We start from the raw sequence: 21165 nt of genomic DNA, 5'->3' as shown, positions 1-21165 counted from the left end.
TTAAGAAAAAGGACTGCAATAACAGTACAGTGAAAACACTGCAAACTGTACTTCAAATGAGAGAGCAAGGAAAATGTAGCTCACAGGTCACTAATGTACAAGGTCGCTGGTATAAGGCAGTGACAACTGGCATCACTTTGTATTATGCTCTTACAGGATGCCCTTTTTCTCCCCTCTTCCTTCTCCAAGCAGACACAAATTGGTATTTTATTCCTCTGCTGAATTTGTGACATGAGATATGAGATTTCAAAACAGAGAATGGACTCTGTTTTCAGGGACAGCTTGAAATAAGGTATTTATAGTAAAACAACATATTTATATAACATGAGAGAGAAAAATCTAACAAAATGCTTGAAATGTATTCAGCATTGAAACCTTTAGCACATCATATTCAGATCAGTTTGTAGTTTGCATATCTCATTACATGCATCTAGCTGTCAAAGATGAAGAATTCAGAATCTAAAATCACAAAGTTCTGGAGAAGCTGACAGCAATGGTGGTAGGACACAGATATCTCAGTGTCAGTATGACACTTTATGTGTGAGTCTCAGCTACAACCACCATGGGCAACAGCCACACACACACACACACACACACACACACACACGAAGAAAGATTGTTGACCTAGAACCCTAGGATCATAGAAAATCCTGAGTTGAAAGGGACCCACAGGACAGGCCCAAGAATCACACCATGTGCCTGAGAGTATTGCCCAAACGCTTCTTGACCTATCCTTTTATTTGTGAATTTGTTGACCTACAGCTCAGAAGGCAAGGTTGTTGTTTCAGCATATCAAGGTAGAATTTTAGTATGGGGAAAGAACAGCTTTGGATGGAACAATGTAACCTCTTTTACAAGATACCTTACTCAATACTTAAAAAAGCTTTACAAAAATGAAGGTAAAAGATATGCAGACTTTCCAGAAATTGCTAGCATCTATCTCTGTCAGCCCAACAACATTCTGTAACTCTGACAGAAGTCTCTTCTTGACAACTTCTTACGCCCTACTACTTATAAATTACCTAGTCTGCATAGAGTTTATATGTTTGTACTTTGTGTAATAGTTTAAGTAATGCCAGTTATCTAAAAAAATTCTAAGGTATTTGTATGGTCCATTTCACAGCCCTGTTTTTCATATGCTTCTCCCATAAAAGATTCTTGGTCTATCTTGGGAAAAATCCTCTCATTTGCCTACTCTCATTTTTTCCCAAAATCAAGACAGAATCATGTCAAGCCTGAATTTTATGTAAGCACATATCCCTTGATTTATAATTTTCATTGACTGAATTGTCTTTTCCGGTAACCATTTAAAACTCAGGCAGAAATAGGACTAATAGGCAGACCTAGGCCTCTATCCAGGCAAGCACTCAAAAGTGCCACTACCTGCCAGGAAGAACTCTGCTGAAATTTGTGGGACAGATCTCTTGCTCTGGACCTCACAGCCAGCTCAAGTGAATGGAAACCCATCTTGCAGCACCCAAAGTTCACAAAACGAATAAATAAATTTTAAAAATCCCAATACAACAATCTGTTTCCACTGATCTGGATATTTACTTCTTAATTTTTTGCCATTTTAGTTATGCAGTTGTACTCTTCAAGGTCCCTTCCAACCCAAACCACTCTATGAGTCTATGATTCTATTAAGTGTAAAAAAACCCAATCTAACAATCACAGAATCAAACAATTCAAACAAAAAAACCCTAAGCCACCACATGGGACAAAATGACAATGAAAAGCTTTACCCAGTAATTCTCAGCAAAACCTCTGATGCAGATGTAGCATGGAGCCATTTTCATTCTTTGTGTTCATTGTGTAACTACATAAAAATTACACAGAAAACCAGCAGAAAAATGCCGTTGAATGGCATACATTGTATCTGTCCCAGAGGATGCACAGTTCTGCTACTGATGAGCCTTTGGAGTGAACCTGCACCACAGGCAAACATTTTTATATGGAGCTGAGATTATGAAGTCTATCTAAGATGTTTCTTTAAAAAGCAATTCTAGATATTATGCCTGTAAATCAACATTTTTGTTAATGAGACGGTGGTTGCACTGGCTGACTCTGCTGTCTGAAAATCATAATCCTGAGATTTAGACTGCACTCAAATGGGTCATATAAACCCAAAACCTAATCACGACAATTTTAAGCGTTTGCCTATTTGGCTGGTATTTATTTATAAGTCACCTCCAGCTGTTAGGGATTTTTGGCAGAATCTCCATTTGCATGTAAGGCTTCCAAAAAGATAGGACTGGTTCGACTCCTCAACTCTAACCTCAGCCTGTTACTCCCCATCATGTACAAACTCTATGTTGTCTCCTCAAAAGCTTTCTTTGTCCTTCAAGTCCCCACTATGGTCTCCTGAAGCACTCTCTATAAACCACTCCTGTGAGCTGTCTTAAATTACCTGATACAGACTGAGCAAGAGACAGGTTCTTGCTGGTGCATTGAATACATATATCCAGCATTCTCCATCATTACTCTTTGTGTTGTTCATTTATTCTTCGTTGTTTTGGCATGTTTTTCTTTCAATTAATTTTTTTTGGCTCTTAATCTTCATCTCCACTTTCCAAAGAAAAATGGTGAACAAGGCACACAGCTCTCAGCAGGAGCAGCAGCAACACTCAGAATGAGAAGAACAGCAAAACTGACAGCTGTGCTTTTCTGCACTGAGCACAGTGGGTAAATCAATACCCCGGCAGCCCTGCTGCCATCTGTGGAGTTTCTGGAGCAGACGGGTTATTTATAGAAACTTGTTTGCACAAAGCCAATATTTACCTGTCGGTGCTGTCAAAATTTGCAATCTATCTTTGCTGTTCCCCTGCTGTCTTTCATGTCAATAGTGGAATTTTCCAAAAGAAAATACAGTAATGTTTCCCCCCACCCCAAATATTCCCTTCCTGCAAGGGTTGGTTACATTAATTGTTGCAGCAGGAATGCATCTGGTTTCCATGGGGCCTTGGGGATCCTCCAGAATGCCAGAAAGCTAAAGGGATGTCAAAACTAAAGAGCCCATTTCTCTGTCTTGTTCCAACAGCAGCAGCGTGGCTGTTCCCTGCCAAGGCCAAGCTGAGATTTAATGTTACAGAAAAACAATCATCCCCACCCCACAAACCAAAAAGGTTTTCTTTTGGAATGTTTGGCTGCTGCTGCTACTGTTGTGACCTTAACCGTTATTTTCAAGCAGGGAAGGAGCTTTAATGTAAGATTTCAGCGTATTTGCCTTTAAAGTGAACTCAAATTCTACAGCTAAGTCCCAAGAATGAAATGCATGGGTGATCTCAATCCTGATTCCTCGCAGGCTGACATTTACATCACCAAACTACAGGCATGTCTGAAGGAGACAAAAAAGAGGAACTGACATCCGATTTCCCAGTTTCTTGAGATCAGAGACTGGACCTGACTGCTAGGGCAGGGTGAGATACTGGGGATGGCTTCTGACACTACCCTTGGGTGGCTATTCAAAGGCTGTCACTAACTAAGACTATCCTCACAGAGCTTTCAGTGGTCGATTTTCTAAAAAAAGGAGTTATTTCACAATGAAAGATAAAGTCCAATTGAAAATGTCAATCAAACTCACCATCATAACTGTATCATTTTCCATTTCAACTAATGCAAGAATGTATCTGCTCCTGTAAATCAGGGAGAGGCTCAAAGTGCAAAATCAGCTCCTGAGAGCACCTTGAGTTCAGCTCTAAGTGAGCTACCATCATCCAGTGGGTCAGCTCTCTGCCACATCACTGGCTAGCAACCTGCTCATCCTGCAAGCTTGCAGGGCAGGGCTGGAGAAAGCAGGGACTTAAAGCAGGGCAGGGCTTAAAGCAGGACCAGTAGATGCATTTTTCAATAAGTGGTTTAGAGAACAAGGATTAAATTATTCTGTCAGACGAGGAACGGATTCTGTGATCTGTACAGCAAATACTAGTGGAAGTAGGACAGTGCTTAAAAACATGCCAGTCTGGAAGCCATCTGAATAATGTGGGGAACAGGTGAATAAGGACACTGAAGAGCAGGAGAAAATCTTCCAGATTTACTTTTGTCTATTTTAATTACTGAGCCCTGTGACTTAAACAGCTTCCTAGCCCTTGGCTAGGAAACAGTAGAGCCAGAAAATGGAACAGGGAAATTTCTCATTCTTGTTTTCTCCACTGAGACTCACAAAAAGGTTCCTCTTTATATAATGTGGTTTCAGATGGTTTTTGAATATTATTTAAAGAGCATGTCAAAGCCACAACAAAGTAATTCTTCCTCTTAGATAAGGTCCATGAACTCCCCCCAGGGTAAATATTAAAGAGCCTGCAGGAAAACTACTTGTTAGACAAATGGAGCCACAGATGTGACTTTCATCTGGTGCACAAAGCAGGGATGTTACATACAAGGCAGACATACCCAATTATGAAAAGTACTATTTTTAACACAGGCATTCCTCCAAAACAAAAGGTTCCTAGATTTTTACTTTTTTTTTTGGGGGGGTGGAGGGGTGAGAATTTTCTAGTCTTGTCTCCTGCACTAGGAGTCTAGTTTTATTTTTTATAACTGACATCAAAATTTTTGAGAGCTGACAATGCTCAGGATCTCACAGGATCAATCTACTGGTGACAAATGCTCATCGTATGTGCACTATATCCACAACTGCTAATTTTTCTTTTCTTAACACAAATATCTGGAGCATACTATGAAACCTTCAGGGCTCAAAGTTCTCCTGCACTCAGATCTATCCACAGCCAGAACATTGCACTTCATTATTAACCAGGTTTTATATTTGTAATATCAATGCTTCTATTGTGCTTTTCCAGACCTAGTCTAGCTACCACTGTGCCATTGCTCCATGCTGATTATACAAATATTTGTCCTATAGTACCAGAAAGCAAATATTGGCCCCTATGCCAAGTCTTTGCCGGAGCTTACAGCAATAAGAACGCCCCTCAAAAAGAAGAGAAGGCTGGTGGAAATGGTAGTGACAAAACAGTGGCTGATTTTAAAGACTGAACTGAAGCTTGACATATTCATGGATACCCAGAAATTCTCCTTAACTACAGATAGCACAATAATACCAATTAGCACTACTTGAATAAAGGAGAGTTAAAAACTTGACAAGGACCACAGTCTGGACAGCACCTGAAGGTTCATTTCTCACTTAAAATCCCCAAAACAACTGAAAGAAGGCAATCCCTTTTAATTTATGCACTCTGCTAATATTTAAATTGCACAGATCTAACTGCTGACTGCCACAGGTGCCTTTGTATGACCTCGGACACATAATTTAATTCTTTCATGAGTTATTCTCCTTTTGTCTTATTCCCCAGAGCTGAAGAGTGGCAACTATCACATCTAAGAGAGTAGACAAGGCAAACTAATGCTACGGGTAGTATTAGTACCTCTCATGCATGCGTTGCACACACTCAGGGTTTAAGTCACTGCCATTTAAGGCTATGAGAAGAAGATCCAGGAGGGCAACTGAAAATGTTGGGTACTTTTGCTTTCCCCTGAATTACCTAGGAACTTTGTCCAAGAAATGTAATTTTCAGATACCATTTCATATAAGAAATGAAATCCTGAGATAAGCAATCGCCTTGATTTTTCCTTTGGCACATTATGCAGGCCACTTAGTTCTCCATAAGGATCTACATGGCTTAAAGAACATTGGGAACAGGGAATGTCATGCCCTGAAGCATGCAACAAGACAGCTGGAATAGAAGTTTAATGGTCTCCTCTGCTCTTATGTCTATTACTGAGTTCCAGGGATCGGACCTAGAAGTGATCCTCTTCAGTTCAATGTTTATTAGTCTTTTCCTTTTGTCTGTCTGATTTAAAAGAAAAAAAGGAAACAAGCTGATTGCAGGCTTCAGCATACGTGTGTGATTAGGGTAATGAGGAAGAGACCATTTTACTAAGCAGTTCATGGATTCTTTCTCTCTTTCAAATTTCAGAATGCAGCTGGTTTCAACCTCCCAGCTGGCAAAGAGGGGACTTCTCACCATAAGTACTCTGCTTAATCTGGGGACTTCTCAAACAGACACAGCTGAAGTAGTGACATGATTATAGGCCTTGGTCAAGTGTTGCAATGCAAGATGATTTATACTAATCAGCATTCTCTAGAATCAGTACAAAACAAATCCAACACAACTACAGATCTCAAAAGAAGTCTTTCTTAGCCACCACTCTTCTCTTTGTCTGAAAATACCCTCTTGCCAGAAGGTAGCTAAGTAATCAAACATTTAAAGCAGCAAAGGACCAGCACACAACACAGCATGGACATCAGAAACATCACTGGCATGTGTTAAACACCTCCTGTAAATTCCTTTAGGTGTTCACGGGTTGGTTGTGACCATAAGGAAAACTTAACCTTTCTCAAATTTCAGTACAATGGTGCTCTCTATACCTCTAGAGATTTCCAAGTTGTCAGAAGCCATCCATTTTTATTCATGACAAAAATCCCGTCTGTCTCTGCTCTACTGAACACTGAAAGGAAATGCTTATGCTAAGACAGATGTGCAAATCTCCTGATTTGTGAAGCAATGAACCTGATATACATGGGCTATTTTAAATCCAGCTTAAACCCCAATTCACAGGCAATTTAGAGGGTTAAAGAAGAAAAGGGTGAGGGGAGAGGTGGATTTGGCTGGCTCCACCTAGCTTTCATGGCACTGTGGAAAAGGAGCCAGATGCTTTCTTGCTGTGCTCTCAAGATGTAACTTCTCTCTCTGTCAATTTTGCTTTTGATGCCTCAGAGCAAAGTGCCAGCATCCACGTGGCCACTACATGTTACCTGCACACTGGCATGGTAGATAGAAGGATGTGGGAAAAAAATGTAAGTAAGCTACAAAAGTGTTTCAAAAGAAAGAAAGAAAGAGGAAAGTTACCACAGTCAAAAATCTCAGAACAATGGACTTTGGACCAGATTCCAATCTGTTTCTCACACTGCATAATAAGCCAGATTTTGGACCCAAAACCGGCGCTATTCATGGACAGTGATGTACTAAAAATGTCAAGAGAAAAGCATCTGTTTTGAAACCTTTAAAAAATACAATACATAGGAACTAGAACAGGCATTTCATAGCATCATAAAATCATAGAATCAGTCAGGTTGGAAGGGACCTCTGAGATCATCAAGTCCAATCCTTGATCCACTACCACTAACCACTAACTGTGGTTACTAGATCATGGCACTAAGTGCCACATCCAGTCTCATCTTAAAAACCTCCAGGGACAGAGAATCCACCATTTCCCTGGACAGACCATTCCATTGCCTGATTACCCCCTCTGTAAAGAATTTCTTCCCAATATCCAACCTAAACCTCCCCTGGCAGAGCTTAAGACCATGCCCTCTTGTCTTACTGATAGCTGCCTGGGAGAAGAGACCAACCCCCACCTGGCTACAACCTCCTTTCAGGGAGTTGTAGAGAGTGATGAGGTCTCCCATGAGCCTCCTCTATTCCAGGCTGAACAACCCCAGCTCCCTCAGCCTCTCCTCATAGGACTTGTGCTCCAGTACCTTCACCAGCCTTGTTGCTCTTCTCTGGACCTGCTCCAGCACCTCAATATCCTTCCTGAACTGAGGGGCCCAGAACTGTCTACTCTAGATCAAATTCTAGCTGGTTTAATTCACCTTCAGTAAAAAAGGCTCTGCCTTACTGGCCAGCTGCAAGCCATACCTATGGCTCCAGAAACACAAACAACAGCCTGTAGCAATCCAAAAGGAATCCAAACTGTTCCTCACATCATAAATCTTGCCCACATCAGCTCTATCAGAACATGAGCCCTTTTGCTCACAAACATGATCAGGGTCATTAAGATCCCCTCATTAGCAGAATTTTCCACTGTCTCTGCGTTGGTATGGATAGGCTGAGAAAGGCCAGACACTGGAACCTCCTTTATTTTGTACAGGAGAGCACATAAGCCTGGGGAATGGAGAGGGTGTTTTTAATTAATCAAAAATAAACAAAAGTGCCTGAAAACATAGTGAAGAATAGAGGCTCAGCCTTCTGTAGGTCAAACCCAAGGGCTACATTCGTACCCTGGGGCAACTTCATTATTCTCAGCTAAACTACACAAAGGATTAATTTAACCCTCAGAAAAGGGTCAAGAGAAACTAGGAGAGGAACAGAATAACCCATTAATAAAAGCTATAAGGACACATGTTCATAAAGTTTAGTTCAAATGCCTCCTTTCAGTTGCCGTTTTTATTGCAAGCAGGTATATACAGTAACATTACCATTTCTATTCTGCTCCATCTGCTGTTGTTATAGCCCTTTCTTCTATTATATCTTCTCAAATGACTTTTAATTGAAATCATTTATATTCTCAAAACCCATAAGAGCTGGTGAAGTACTCTGAGGCTTGTTCACACGTCTACTTGAATTTTTTCTTTTGCTTTCTTTTAACAAATTCATAAACTGTATCTCTAAGCCAGAGAACAACTATTTTTTTTTGTTTAATGAAGCTGCTTTCTGTTTTATAGCTAATTGTTTCAGTTGTGGGTTGCAAGCAGTGTTTCTATTCCAGAAGGAGAACACTGTCAGGTTCTAAAATATGACCGTGTACCTTAGGTGTAAAATTGTGCAATAGCCCATTATTATATCAGCTGCCACTATCGAGCTAGAAAAAGAAAAAAGGGGGTGGAGAGACAAGACAGTAACAGCAGGAACATCCTAGAACTCAGCATTTTTTAAATGCAGGGACACATTTTTGGTAGCTATTTATATTTCCAATCTTTTCTTCCTTGAAGATGGCTGGTTTTTGGTCAGCATGGTGAAGATGCTACATTGTCTTCTATTTGTTTTGATGAACTAAAGCATCCCAATGTAAATGGAAGCACTGTGAAATGTAAATGACACAGAAATTACTGAAATACTTTTTCCACTCCCAGGACTTATGCTAAGACAGTTGTGTAAGTAGAAACAAGGTGGAAAATAACTCTGTAATACACATCTCATTGAAGGTGACATACCTACTGCCTCCAAAGCAAATAATATGGCCTGTTCTCTTGTCTTCCCTCCCTTTCCTTTTCTTGAGAAAAAGCAGTCATTCCTTCCTCCCCAGTAAACCAACTTGAATGTCTCCTATGACACAGCAGGCCTGCATCTGGTTCTGAGAAAGTATAAGTGCACAGCAGGAGGACACATTGGCTCTGGTCATGGTGGGGGACACCCCAATCATATAACAGTGATGCTGCCCACAACCTTCAATGTTTATTTGACCCAGCATTGTTCAACAACCAACCAAACTGGCATCACTAGTTTAGTTTAAACCTTGACAGTGCACAGCTATGGCCTATCATTTAACACACATTATATAGTATACTTACTCAAATGTTAGCTCTTTCAGAAACAAATTTGGCTCTAACACATATAAAATTGAGTTTTGAAGAAAGATAGCCCTCATTTGGATCCAGTGAGACAGAAACAAGTTTACTGAACACAAGAAACAATTTCACATTTAGCACATAGCACTGAGTACTCTTGCTTCTCTACAAAACCACTTTTGTTCAAGGAAATTTCACATCTCCTTTAAGAAACTAGAATTGTAGTATTTTAACTACAAAAGCATCCTTGGCTAATAAATGGGTTTACATCTGTAAACTTTATTGCAGCTTGTTTGCAAGGTAACATAAACCCTATGGGCACAAGTCTATTTTTGCTTGCTCTGTATACTTTATACCTGCAAAATCCTGTTAAGTCCGGACAGTGTTACTGCTCATGGATGACAGAGGTGGAAAGCCAGGGAGCAAGAGTGAAGTTCTCTTGCTTGGTTCAAGGTGGCACAACAAATCTGTGGTGGATGGAGGAACTGAAGCAGATTGTGTCAGTCTGACTTAGTCACCAATCTCACCATGAGACAGTGCTTTCTTTCTCCTTTGCTGCTTCTCAGAGATAGGATGCCTGCCAAATACAAATAATACCATCTTATTCAAGGTTGGTCTTAGTGTTTCCATTTTGGATATGGCATAACTGCTTTCTCCTCCCTTCACAACACACACTGCCAGCTTCAACAAATTTTGCCTTACTGTTCTGCTTTTCCCCACTCTTCACTCTTCTTTGCCCCCAAAGACTGCAAGGACTTGCATCCTGCTTTCCTCCTTTGGATTTTGCTGAGTACTTTCTGGCCATTATTCTGCTCTGGTAACACTCAGAGCAACTTTAAATTATCTTTCCAGAGCTTTAGAGACAAGTCCCTTTACTAGCTTTCCTGGTTTTAACTAAGTATACTAAAGATTTCCAGAAGAGATATATTAAATTAGCATGTATGTAATAGCTTGTAAGTTAGCATCATGTACCTCTGCAGCTTGTTCCTATGATACGCTTGGAGGGCAGCTTCTAAGTGACCAGTTTGGCCAACACAGAATTTATTATGCCTCTCTAAGAGTAAGTTGGAGCCCACTGATGTCACTGAAAAGCTACTGGATGTCATCTGTAAAAATCTGTAGCCTAACTCCTGATACTCACACTGTTGAAAACAGGACCACTGGCTTTACAGCATTATCCTGTTACTTTTCCTTCTGAATTTTTTTATCTTAGGACTAAATTGCTAAAATAAAACAGAAAGGAATGTAAGGTGCTATGATTTGGTATTTAAAAGAGATCCACCTAATTCTGAAGGCTCATTTACAGCTTTTGGAGGAGGAAGGTGTTGCACAGCAATATGCTGAAGAATTGGCTCCCCTTCTCGTTCTTCCTGATAGCAATCTAGAACATGCAGGGTAGGATATCCGCACTGGAGGTGTTGTAGGCAGTTCATGCTGATATTTCAGTGAAATCTTTGATAGTTAAATGAGGTATTCTGTCTTATTTACCCTGCAGCAAGGTAAGCCTTACTAAAGCAAAGCACTTGGGGAGATCGTGGACTGCCAGATCAGTGAACAAAAGTGAACAGCCTGTACAGGAAAGCTCTTTTTCCACAATGCTAACTTAAGTTTTGCTAACTTAAGTTTTACCAGAGGTGAGATTTCTAAACAGGGATGATTTTCATCATTACTGAAGTAAGGCCACCTTCAGAAGAACCAAATAAAAGAATGACATTTAAGCATTAGACTGAAACCAACTACTAGACAAGCCAAACTCTTTTCAAAGAAAATTCAACACCACCTACCTGCCTGCTAGATTAAGCCACTTTCTACTGAAAGACCAGAAAGTCCTGTGTGGCTCCTGATGAGATCAACACAACTGACTGCAGGGGGTTGGATTATCATGTTTAGAAATTGATGGTTAAGGATCTTGAAATACTACAAGATTAAGAGCAGAGCAGACACAATCTCAAGTGATCAAATGCTGCTCTCAAACACACACAGTTTAATCTTCCTTTCTATCAATCCCCAAAATACACATAAAATAGTAGAAATCAGTTCTTTTTCTTCCTTTTCAAGCTCACACTTTTTACAGTATTTTCAGAACTCAACTCCTTCTCAAGACTAATAACAGCAGGAAAATTACTTCATTGGTAGGTAATATCTTTAGGCTGTTTTACAGCCTTGTTTCACTTAAAAAGTATGTATACTGTTGTCAGTATGGTATATGTACTAATTTAGCTACATTTTTTTTGGAAATATCTTTCAAGTATGCCTAAAATTACAGGAAAAAAATTAATGTAGCAATACAGAGATCTGCATTTTCTGCAGAAATTTACATTTCCAGTGATGATCCTGTGAGTTGTAGTAGTAAGAAGTCTTCTATGACTACAGGGCAACCCAAAAGGTGATGTATTTCTAGATTATTTATAACATCTATACACACAGAGATGATAATTTTTCTCCTTACTTCAGCAATGGTAAGCATCCTATTTATCTTCTCCTATTACATAAATCTGGATTTTCTGATAATTTCTAATTGGATGCATGCATACTAGTGCCATATCAAAAAAGCCCTCCTGTCTGCAAGACCAAGGGACTCAGCTTTCCTAAGAAACCTGTTATACTTTTCAAAGTAGCTCAAATCATGTTTGGATAGCATTTGCATATTCGAGTAACACCAATGAAATCCATGCAATGACTTCTGTGACTAGTTCTGCTTAGCACAACAGAGAACTCCAAGATTTGTTATTAAGCAACATGTTCTTGATACAAATTAAATGCACTTTGGTTAATTATCTCCTTTGTTTCCCACATACACAGGAAAATCAAAGAAACAGAGAACTAAATTGTAAAAACTGTAAATAAGACCTTTTTTAAAAAAAATATCTACAATAATGAAGCAGTCTTCTTTCTGGCCATTATACTGAGACTTGTGCCAGTCCATTGTAGAATTAAAATAAATGTAAAATGTTACAGCCAGAATTAAAGTGCTAAGCATTCACAGCAGGGCTTGATTATCAACCTATCATGATCTAAAGCACACACATCTACTTCTGCTGTGTCAACGTAGTTTTAAAAATAATGGATTCTTTTTAAAAAAAGATTCCCTACTTCTTCAAGGCTCTTAGGGTTAGCATGGACTATTTATAGGCATCAGTGAAAAGAAGGAAATCTTACTTTGCTCTCCTGCTGTTTGCTGCTGGCAAAAGTAGCTTGCAAGTTTTTTGTAAAATCTCTGTCATCTCTTGACAAAACTGGAATTATCAACAGGGGACAATTGCATGGCAGCAAGATAAATCAGTGCCATTACAGAATAACTTGGAAGGATGAAACAATTTGATTGACTGTGCTGCTGGACTGTAGCAGCCAACTTGGCTACAAGTAGTTTCTTTCTCTTCCTTTCTCCCTGCATCCTGAAAGCAAAGCAATAACGAGCTGTTATCCCTAGTGTAACATTCTTTTTTATATATCAGAAACCAAAATTGTTACTTTTTTTGTGACTGACTCACATAGAGCTCTCTGACATCTTTCACTTTCTTTAGGAGATGTCTTTTGACTCACTTAATGGTACAATTTGACCACTTCACTCCAGGAGGAAGATAGCCCCTTGATTTGGAGGACCAGCCTAAAACTGATGAGAGTTTTGGCACTTGTTTCAACACAGCCAAGGTTTTGCCTTCTGCACTGGTGTTCCTTTTAAGCAGCTTTTGAGTTTGGACCCTAACCACAGTGTTCATATCAGCAATGGATACTGCTGAGGTGACTGAAATCACAAAGCAGGACTGCTGTACTCTGCACCAAAAGTGACACACAACCTGTGACGTTCACCTTCGTGGGTGCTCTGTGGCACTGGTAACAGATAGATGCTCCAAATGGGCTGTGGCATCTGAGATGCCAATAGCCTTGTTGAGTTAAATGGTTTGCCAGCAGTAATGATTCAGAGGCAATGATGAGGACATCAGATCAAGGGTATGATCTTAAAGGATCTGGATTCAGGCCCAGGTGTCTGCCTATGCAGGAGATCATGACAAAATGTGCACATTTCTTTACAATCATAAGAACTACACACTGTGATTATCTTCTGGCAGCCCACTGCTGCAAACTGCAACAACCTCTGGGATTTTGGTGCAATAAAGCCTTTAAATCACAGCTTGGGAAAACTCCTGGAACAAGCAGCAACTGAGCTCTGGTGTTTAAGTTTAAAATTATACAATTAGCTGTGGAGCTTTCCTATACTCTTCCCATTACAAATTTGTCAATTATCTCTCTGACAGAAACCCCTAAACTTCATTCAATTACCAGTACCCAATAACAGTTAACAAAATTAGAAAGTGTCTTTTTCATTCTTTACTGAAATCTGACAGGAAAGTGCTTTATAAACCAAAGAATCTGACACACATCCAGCAACTGTTTATCTTATCAAGCCAATGATAAATGTTAACGGTCAGAACTGTATGCCTGAAACACTTGATATTTACTCCATCAAAGACATTCTTAGTTAGAAGTTTCTTACTTATACCTTAAATATATAATACTAATTCAAGGCCTTGAAATTCACTGAGCTAGAACCTTTAGCAATGAAAACTGTTATTAGGATTGGTGCAAAGTTCGGTCTGGCGTAGATGCTCATGACTTCTGAATGATGGAAATCCTGCATGCAGAGGTGGATTGATACATAATTTCACGCACAAAAAAGCAGATCTTATTTTAAGTTTCACTTGTACCTTTTCAGTACCATTAGAAATGACCATAATTCCACTTGCCATTAAAAATGGGACTTGAGACGCTCTAAGCATAACCCCAAACATTGTGTTGCTGTTTGAGATAGGGTGATAATTTGAACAGGGGATTTTAAAAGGTAAGTCGGGATGTGAGAAGGATGGAATTTATTTCTGAAACAACTGTGAATAGACTTTCCACTCTTTTATTAAATATTTAACTGGGTTACAATAGCATTTAAAGGCAGAAAAATTCAAGACCAATTATTAACATATAAATATAATCCAACTCCTCATTGTAGTTTCAAAGCATCAGAAGTGTTCCTAACTAAAGCCTTTGCCTTTTTACTCTGTGCAACAAAGCAACTAGGGGTGTAGAAATGAGAAGTTTCATGGACATTCTGTATCCCCTTGCAGCTGGGAGCTTGAACTGATAATAAAGAGCCTCACATCAGGGATGCTCCCCTTTCTAAAAGCTGAGAGGAGCTTCTGTTGGCCAAATGGCTTAATTCCACCCTACAAAAGGTGAGTATGGGGGAGGGGTAGAGGAGAAAGTCCCTTGTGAGGGCACAGAGAGAATCAAGAGAGAAGCCTGGTTGATCTACAGTCCTGATGTATGATCCAGTGACTAGTTGCTAGTGCCACAGATACCTTTTAACCCCTTGGGTTGAATACAGGGACTGTAAATTAGTTTTCTTGCAGAGCAAGGATCTTTCAGCCACAACGCTCCTCAGCATCATGCTGAATTATCTGATGCAGAGGTGATAACCTTGTGGTGCTGTCAAAACCTAGGACACGCTTCTCTTGTAGGGCATTCAAGGCTTTACCTGAAAGCCAAGGGCTCTGCTGTGGCTGGTTGTGCTGAGGCAAGGGCACAACGCAGCAAAATTCACACTTTAACTCCACTGTGCCTTATGACGATGATCTGTCCACATAGAGGAAAGACAGGCTCTGCAAAGCCATTCTGGTGCTTTTTCACAGGACAGCAGGAAACACAAACAGGTGAATAGAGGTGCATTTTTCAATCTGAAGATACTTACTCTGCAGTCCTTCAGGAAGTATCTACTGCAGCTGGGATAAATCTATGACAACTTCCATCTTTGCCACAAAAGGGTAGAAACTGGGAAAAATACCACACCTTGATGAGAGGCTCCAAAGGTAGCATGAAATAACACCATCCTTTGCAGTGGTTTCTGTTAGGCAACAGGTAGAAAACCTAGTCTAAAGTTAGAACCTTATTAACTTTCATGGTAAAGTGCTAGCAGAGATATATTTGTAGGGATCTAGAAAATCTATTTTTGTTTATGTTTTCAAGTCTGTTTAATTACCTTGGTGAGGTTTACAAATAAAGAAATGTTCTGCAGCTATCCTTAAAAAGTCTTCCCTTTGCTTCCAAGATCCGTGGGTGCATGTCTTTCATAAATGGGAACTCATTCAAATCTTTTCACCATTTCCCCGACGTTTTTTTATATCCATTTCTTTCTCACAGGTGTCAGAATACAATGACAGCTTTGATCTTACTGGAGATAACCATATGTGGGTAGATTCTTTTTCTTGAAATGTAGACTGGGAGTGGATCCAGAGGTCAAGCCAGAAGGTTACATATATTTGAAAACCTCTCTTAAAGAAAATCCCTTTGTGAGGTTTCTAATATGCCTCTGGATGTGAGTCTTGAAATACCTAGCTATGAATGCTGCTCTCTGTATCACAATGTTCCAAGACTTAAGAAAATTTAAGTTCAAAGAGACGGGAAGACTAGAAGAGTTGGGTTTGTAGCTATGGAACAAGCACTTTCTTTGCCACATCAAAAGCTCTGATAAAAGCAGTCCACTGATTCAGGATAAGAGTATATTATTTGATGTATTAATTTGACAGTAGACTAGCATTAATATGAAGATCTCCTTTTTCACCGCATTACAAGATTGCTTCTGTTCATTGCAGAGGAGTTTTAAACACCCAAATTCCAGCTAATCAAAGTTGTAGTTTATATGAAGGTCATGCGTGTCCTCTGAGGTGTGATTTTCACATGCTTTTTTGAAACCATTGAACTCTTAAATAGCAAAACCTGCCAGAATTTTGTGAAGTCCCCAAAAAATGGATCTATGCTACACAGACTTTTGAAAATGCTGGAGGTTTATTGCAACATGTATGGATTCTGCTAGTTACCAATACCAAGGATGCATAACTGAATGAATTTTTTCATATTCAGCGTGAATGTCATGACCTTTGCTGTACTGAAACTTTATTTAATTTGGGTGAGGAATGTATGCATATGATACTACACTGGGAAGTGTAATTATAGAAGACAAAACACTGTAAAGTTACATGGCTTCTGATTCCGAATAAAGAACTTCAAATTGAGTCTCTCTGACACAAAGTCAATGTTTCTTCCCATCATTATGCTTCTCCTCACAGGGGCATGTCTCTAAGAGGGGCTGTAGTTCCTAATGATGGGGAATGTGGGGTGTGAGAGCTTCTCTTTCTTTATAGATGCTCCAAGAGAAGGAAGTACCAGCTATACAATCCCAAGAGAAAGGCAGTTAATAAAAACTTCTGCTTATGGCCATCACTGCTGCTATCCCCACCTTTCCAAAGGAGCAGCAGGTGGGGTGAGATATGATTTTATTAAAGTATTCTAGTTTTCTGGAAGACATCAAGTAAAATGTAGAAAGAATGTACAATTTCTTGCTTTTACATTTTTGCAACTAAGAACAGTAAAAAGCAGTGGTTTGTAGTTGTGGGGTTTTTTTAAGAGACAAAATAAATGAGGTCACTAAAAGCAGCACACTTGGATGGGGGAAGACATGCTTCCAGGAGCCAGTGCTAGGCTGAACTCTAACTGCAAATGATAAGATACGTGAGGCAGTGACACACGATTCCTCTTTACGAGACCACTCTTGAACTCCTGCCAAAAATCCCTCTCTATGCCACTTAGTGCTTCAAGACAAGAAGAATAATGACAGGTCTGTAAAAATCTGTTGAAATTGACAGTTCTTATTGTTCTGAAAAGTTTTCATGACGCACAGGAATTTTCAGATTAGCACTGCACAATGTTGAACAAAATGGGTGTCAGGCAAATCAATGGGCTTTTCACGATTCACTCGTCTTTGCTTCACTGCTGTTCCACTTTTATTCTGTGCTTGGTGTTGCTTTGTTGTGTGTGCTTGCCACTTGAGATGTGAGTGTGCATGTACTGAACAGGGAGCAAGAGCTTTCTGTGACCTAGCACGATGTTCCACGTAAGCCAAGTCCTAGCAGAAACTGGACTGGAGAAACTGGAGAAAGTTTCCTGGAGAAACTTTTCCTAAAAATTGTTTGTTTGTTTTTTGGAGTTTTTTTTCCATACACAAAAATAAGGAACTGGTTTTGAGTGGTTAGTCTCATTTGGAGTTATGACTATCTGCAATTGGTCTGGATGTAAACATATTGAGCCATCTTTTTACACCTATGTGTAAAAATTTGTACCTACTCACTTGAATAGTGTGGTGAAAACAAAATACAGCCGAGGGAAAATTGAAGACTGGTGGCTCTAGCATCTGCTTACCTAGAACACGAATGGCCACAAGGTTTTTTGAAATTGAAGGAGGGTTGAGATCCAGGGAAATAATGAAATATTCAAATTTAGTATCTCTTGACACATAAAAAGCTCAGATGAGAATTTCTGCTCTATGCTTCTAGTATAGACTAACGTATGGGAATAAGGTTCTGTAAGCAAAGGATAACCCATAGAAAGCCCATAGAAACAAACCAAAACAGGTGGAATGCCTATTTCACTTAGGTTTTCAACAGTACTGTCACAGAGGCAAATAGAGAGAAAAAATAACCTACTGCCTTTGTGAAAATCTTACTCCTCTCAGAAAAATGTAAGCATAATACTGAAGATCGAATCAATGCCTAGTGGCATCTCGTGTAAGTCAATGGAGGTATGCCAATTTGGTCTGGCACCAAGCGTTTTAGAAGACATATGAGCCCATCAAACCAAGTGTTTTCCAATGCAACCAATTAAAGCTACCCCAAGATAGCATTTTTCAGCTTCTGCATCCTCCCAACTGCTGCCAGCATGCCACAGCTCTCACTGAAGCCTACTCACTCCTCTGTTGCTGGAACTCTTAGAGCCTGGAAATCTGAAATGCCTCTCCCACATAGATCATCCCCAAGCACTAATGACAAGTAACTGTTCTCTGCACCATCAGGTCAAAAATCTAATGCAAGCATGGCTTTGACTGCAATATGAGTTTTTCTACCTCAGGCACTGCTGTGGTTTGAAGCCCTCAGACAGACTGATCCAATGCTTAGCAGTTATAGGCTGTCTCTCTCCCTCCCCGGTCCCCTCCCTTTATCTGCAAATGCACAGGGATAGACAAGCAAAAAAATCCCTTCGAACACGGCTATGGGAGATAGAGGAACTCTATCACATGCAGTATTTGCCTAACATTAGCAACTAAACTTGAGAGCTTTATGTTATTGGAACTATATCCCTGGAGTGCTACCAAGAACTAAAATATCATCTTAAGAGTTGCAGTGACCTTAAAAGACAATGTTCTCCTAGGCTTTCCCATTAGCAATCAAAAAATAAAGCAGAAGGTAGTAGGTATAGAATTAAAAAGCCTCAAAGGTGCAATGGAGCTTCATTTTGATGCATCCCAAAGGTGATCAAAATGACCAGCCTGAAGCCAGGAACAAACCATGCTCAGGTGTGCAGAAGTCCAAGCTTTCTCACTGCTTTTTATGGAAGATCTCAGCCTAGATCAAAGCATCTGCCTCCAAGAGGGGGAGTGGGCACATCACTTTGCCTAGACTGCTGTACGCTATGGGATTTTCAGCTACACCAGTGCTAAGCAAATACAAATGAATGATACAAGACCCTGGGGAAAGCAACATAGCAGCTACATACCTGCTTCATTAAGAAAAAAAAATTATTCTTGGCACTTCCATCACTGCTAAACAAAAATAAGCATTGCAATAAGAGCTAATGGTTATTTCTTTTTTGCATACCTTAGAGAAATTATGTTGTTTTTAAGTCCAGTGCCACAGGATGCCTGCAGCCATCATTTCAATAAAAGGCAACCCAAACACCCCTGGGAAACACAGGTAAGAATGACTTATGTCTTCAGAAAAAGCAGTAATTCAAGCTTAATAAGGGTTCCTCCTGCATTTGTGATACATCAGGTTAAACATTCAAAACTACACAGAGGAGCTTTACACAGATTTCACCAAGACACTCTCATTGTATCAATGCACTGAATTCTATGTTCCATTTTTTTTTTTAATTTATATTAATCCAACAGTTTTTGAAAACACTGACAATTCTTTTTGGCATCAACTCTGAAGCAACACTTGATTCCTTTAACTGAAGGAATAAGCTCCACGTACACACGTTCCTGCTACAACTTGCAAGGCAGTATCTCAAAAGCAAAGCTGACCAGTTAAACCATATCTAAAAAAAATTCAAACCCTCAGCCTGAGATTCCCAGGCAGCAATGTGACTTCTCAGCAGCTCCTAATGCTGGGAAATGAAGCTGTGTGTTAAGTTCTAAAATGAACACAAGATACCAAAAATGGATCCCTAAAAAGCAGCCAGCTTCATATGATGTTTGCATCTAGTTTGGTTACTATAAAATTCCTGATACACGACTAGCTCAGGCACAGGGTGAAAATATACAAAGTTTTTTTTAAATCTTTTTGTTCTTATTTCTATCCTTTCCCCTATGTATTTTCACAAACCAGATAAGACGACTACAGTCTCTGAGAGGGTTAAGCAGAGTCATCTACAAGCTCCATGCAGTAAAGCTGAGTGTCTAACAGCAAATACCTGATAAAACATGAACAATGCTGAGCCGAATTCATGGCTGGTGTAACTGAAGTAACCCCAGAGGGTTACAGAGGGACAGATTTGCACACACACACCCTCCCCCTTCTAAATATACCATTTCTGCTTTACAGAAACAAAAGCAGAGTCCCAAAAGGCAAAGGAATCAACTTCTAACACATGCCCCTCAATGGTGAAAAAGGAAACTCTCCACACTTCTCATGTACTCATGCGCTTCATAAACAAACAGAAAAGGTTTTGAATTAAATGTGTTTATAAAATCCCCCTCCAAAAAATAAATTAATTTTGGGGAAAAAAAGAACATAAAGGGTAGGAAAAGCAATGATTTGTTTTTGCTGAACACAGTGATGAATGATGAGCAACTCGTGTTTTCTTGGCTCAGGGTCTGAACTAGCGTTTGACCACTGTAATATTGTACCTGTTATTATTATACTGACACCACAAATGCTGACGACTACATGGGGGTACCTCAGACTTTTTTGCCTATGATATTCTGCTCCACATAGTTTGCTTTTCTTTACAAACACAGAGGGGATCTGAAATGCCCTGGAGAACACAGCATCCTTCCACTGAATAATCTTAATTAGGCTAAAAAAACACCCAAGGCACTGCAAACAGCTAACTAGTTTGTCCGATGCCTGGAACCATTAGGAAGAACAGATCTCGCTGGATGGGAAACAAAACTGAGGAATCCTTCACGCTATTTACAGTTGCTATTAATTTGCTTTTGCCATTCCTCAACACCATTTATTGATCTATGCCCAGGTTAAAATAGCAGGATAAAGTACACAGATTTACTTACAGAGATCTCGTAGCTCCATCGTTCCCGATGACAAATTCACCTCCCACACTACAGCGAGCGAATGACTTAATGCTGCTTTTTGCGGAAGGCACAATGCGCACGGGCAGCAGATGGTCTCTGGCGAAGCTCTCTAAGGAGACCCGTCCTCGCTGTAGCCATGTGAGAGGAGCAGCCCCCTCCTTCGCACACCTTTGCCCGCTCCCCGTCCCCGCGCCGCTGGGCTGAGCGTGTAGCTTTGCTTATGTGGCGGGTGCCCGTCGGGCTCCCATTGGCACAGGCAGGCGGCAGCAGCCAATGGCAGCCCAATCCCGTGGCAGGGAAACTCCTGCCCATTTATTTAGCATCTTAGGAGACCATATTTCCGAGGAAGAGCGCCGCTTCCCTAGCATGCTACCATTAGACGCGGGGAATAAATAAATCAAGAGCTCCCCATCTCTGGGGCTCCCCCTCTCCTCCTGCTCGCTTTGTCCCAGAGCCCGGCGCCCACCCAGGCGAAGCGCTGGTGGGGACCCGGCACCCGCGTCCACCT

The 21165-nt window shown here is 40.2% G+C and overlaps 1 protein-coding gene across 3 annotated transcripts in view; it reads right to left on the bottom strand.

Annotated features, from left to right (window-relative positions):
- The window catches only part of ELMO1 (engulfment and cell motility 1), a 316924-nt gene that overhangs the window by 62733 nt on the left and 233026 nt on the right, over nucleotides 1-21165 (bottom strand). The window contains exon 1 of one of the 3 annotated variants that reach the window (XM_064669915.1): nucleotides 20637-21072. The exons of 1 other annotated variant lie outside the window; for it this stretch is intronic. The gene's annotated coding sequence lies outside the window, so the exon portion shown is untranslated. Of the gene's footprint in view, nucleotides 1-2407; nucleotides 2426-20636; nucleotides 21073-21165 lie in introns of those variants that run through there. One more of the 3 variants, XM_064669906.1, reaches the window with a different exon arrangement.

Source organism: Pseudopipra pipra, chromosome 1 (assembly GCF_036250125.1).
Source record: "Pseudopipra pipra isolate bDixPip1 chromosome 1, bDixPip1.hap1, whole genome shotgun sequence".
Taxonomy (NCBI): Eukaryota; Metazoa; Chordata; class Aves; order Passeriformes; family Pipridae; genus Pseudopipra; species Pseudopipra pipra.
This window is presented reverse-complemented; position numbering and strand designations above follow the sequence as displayed.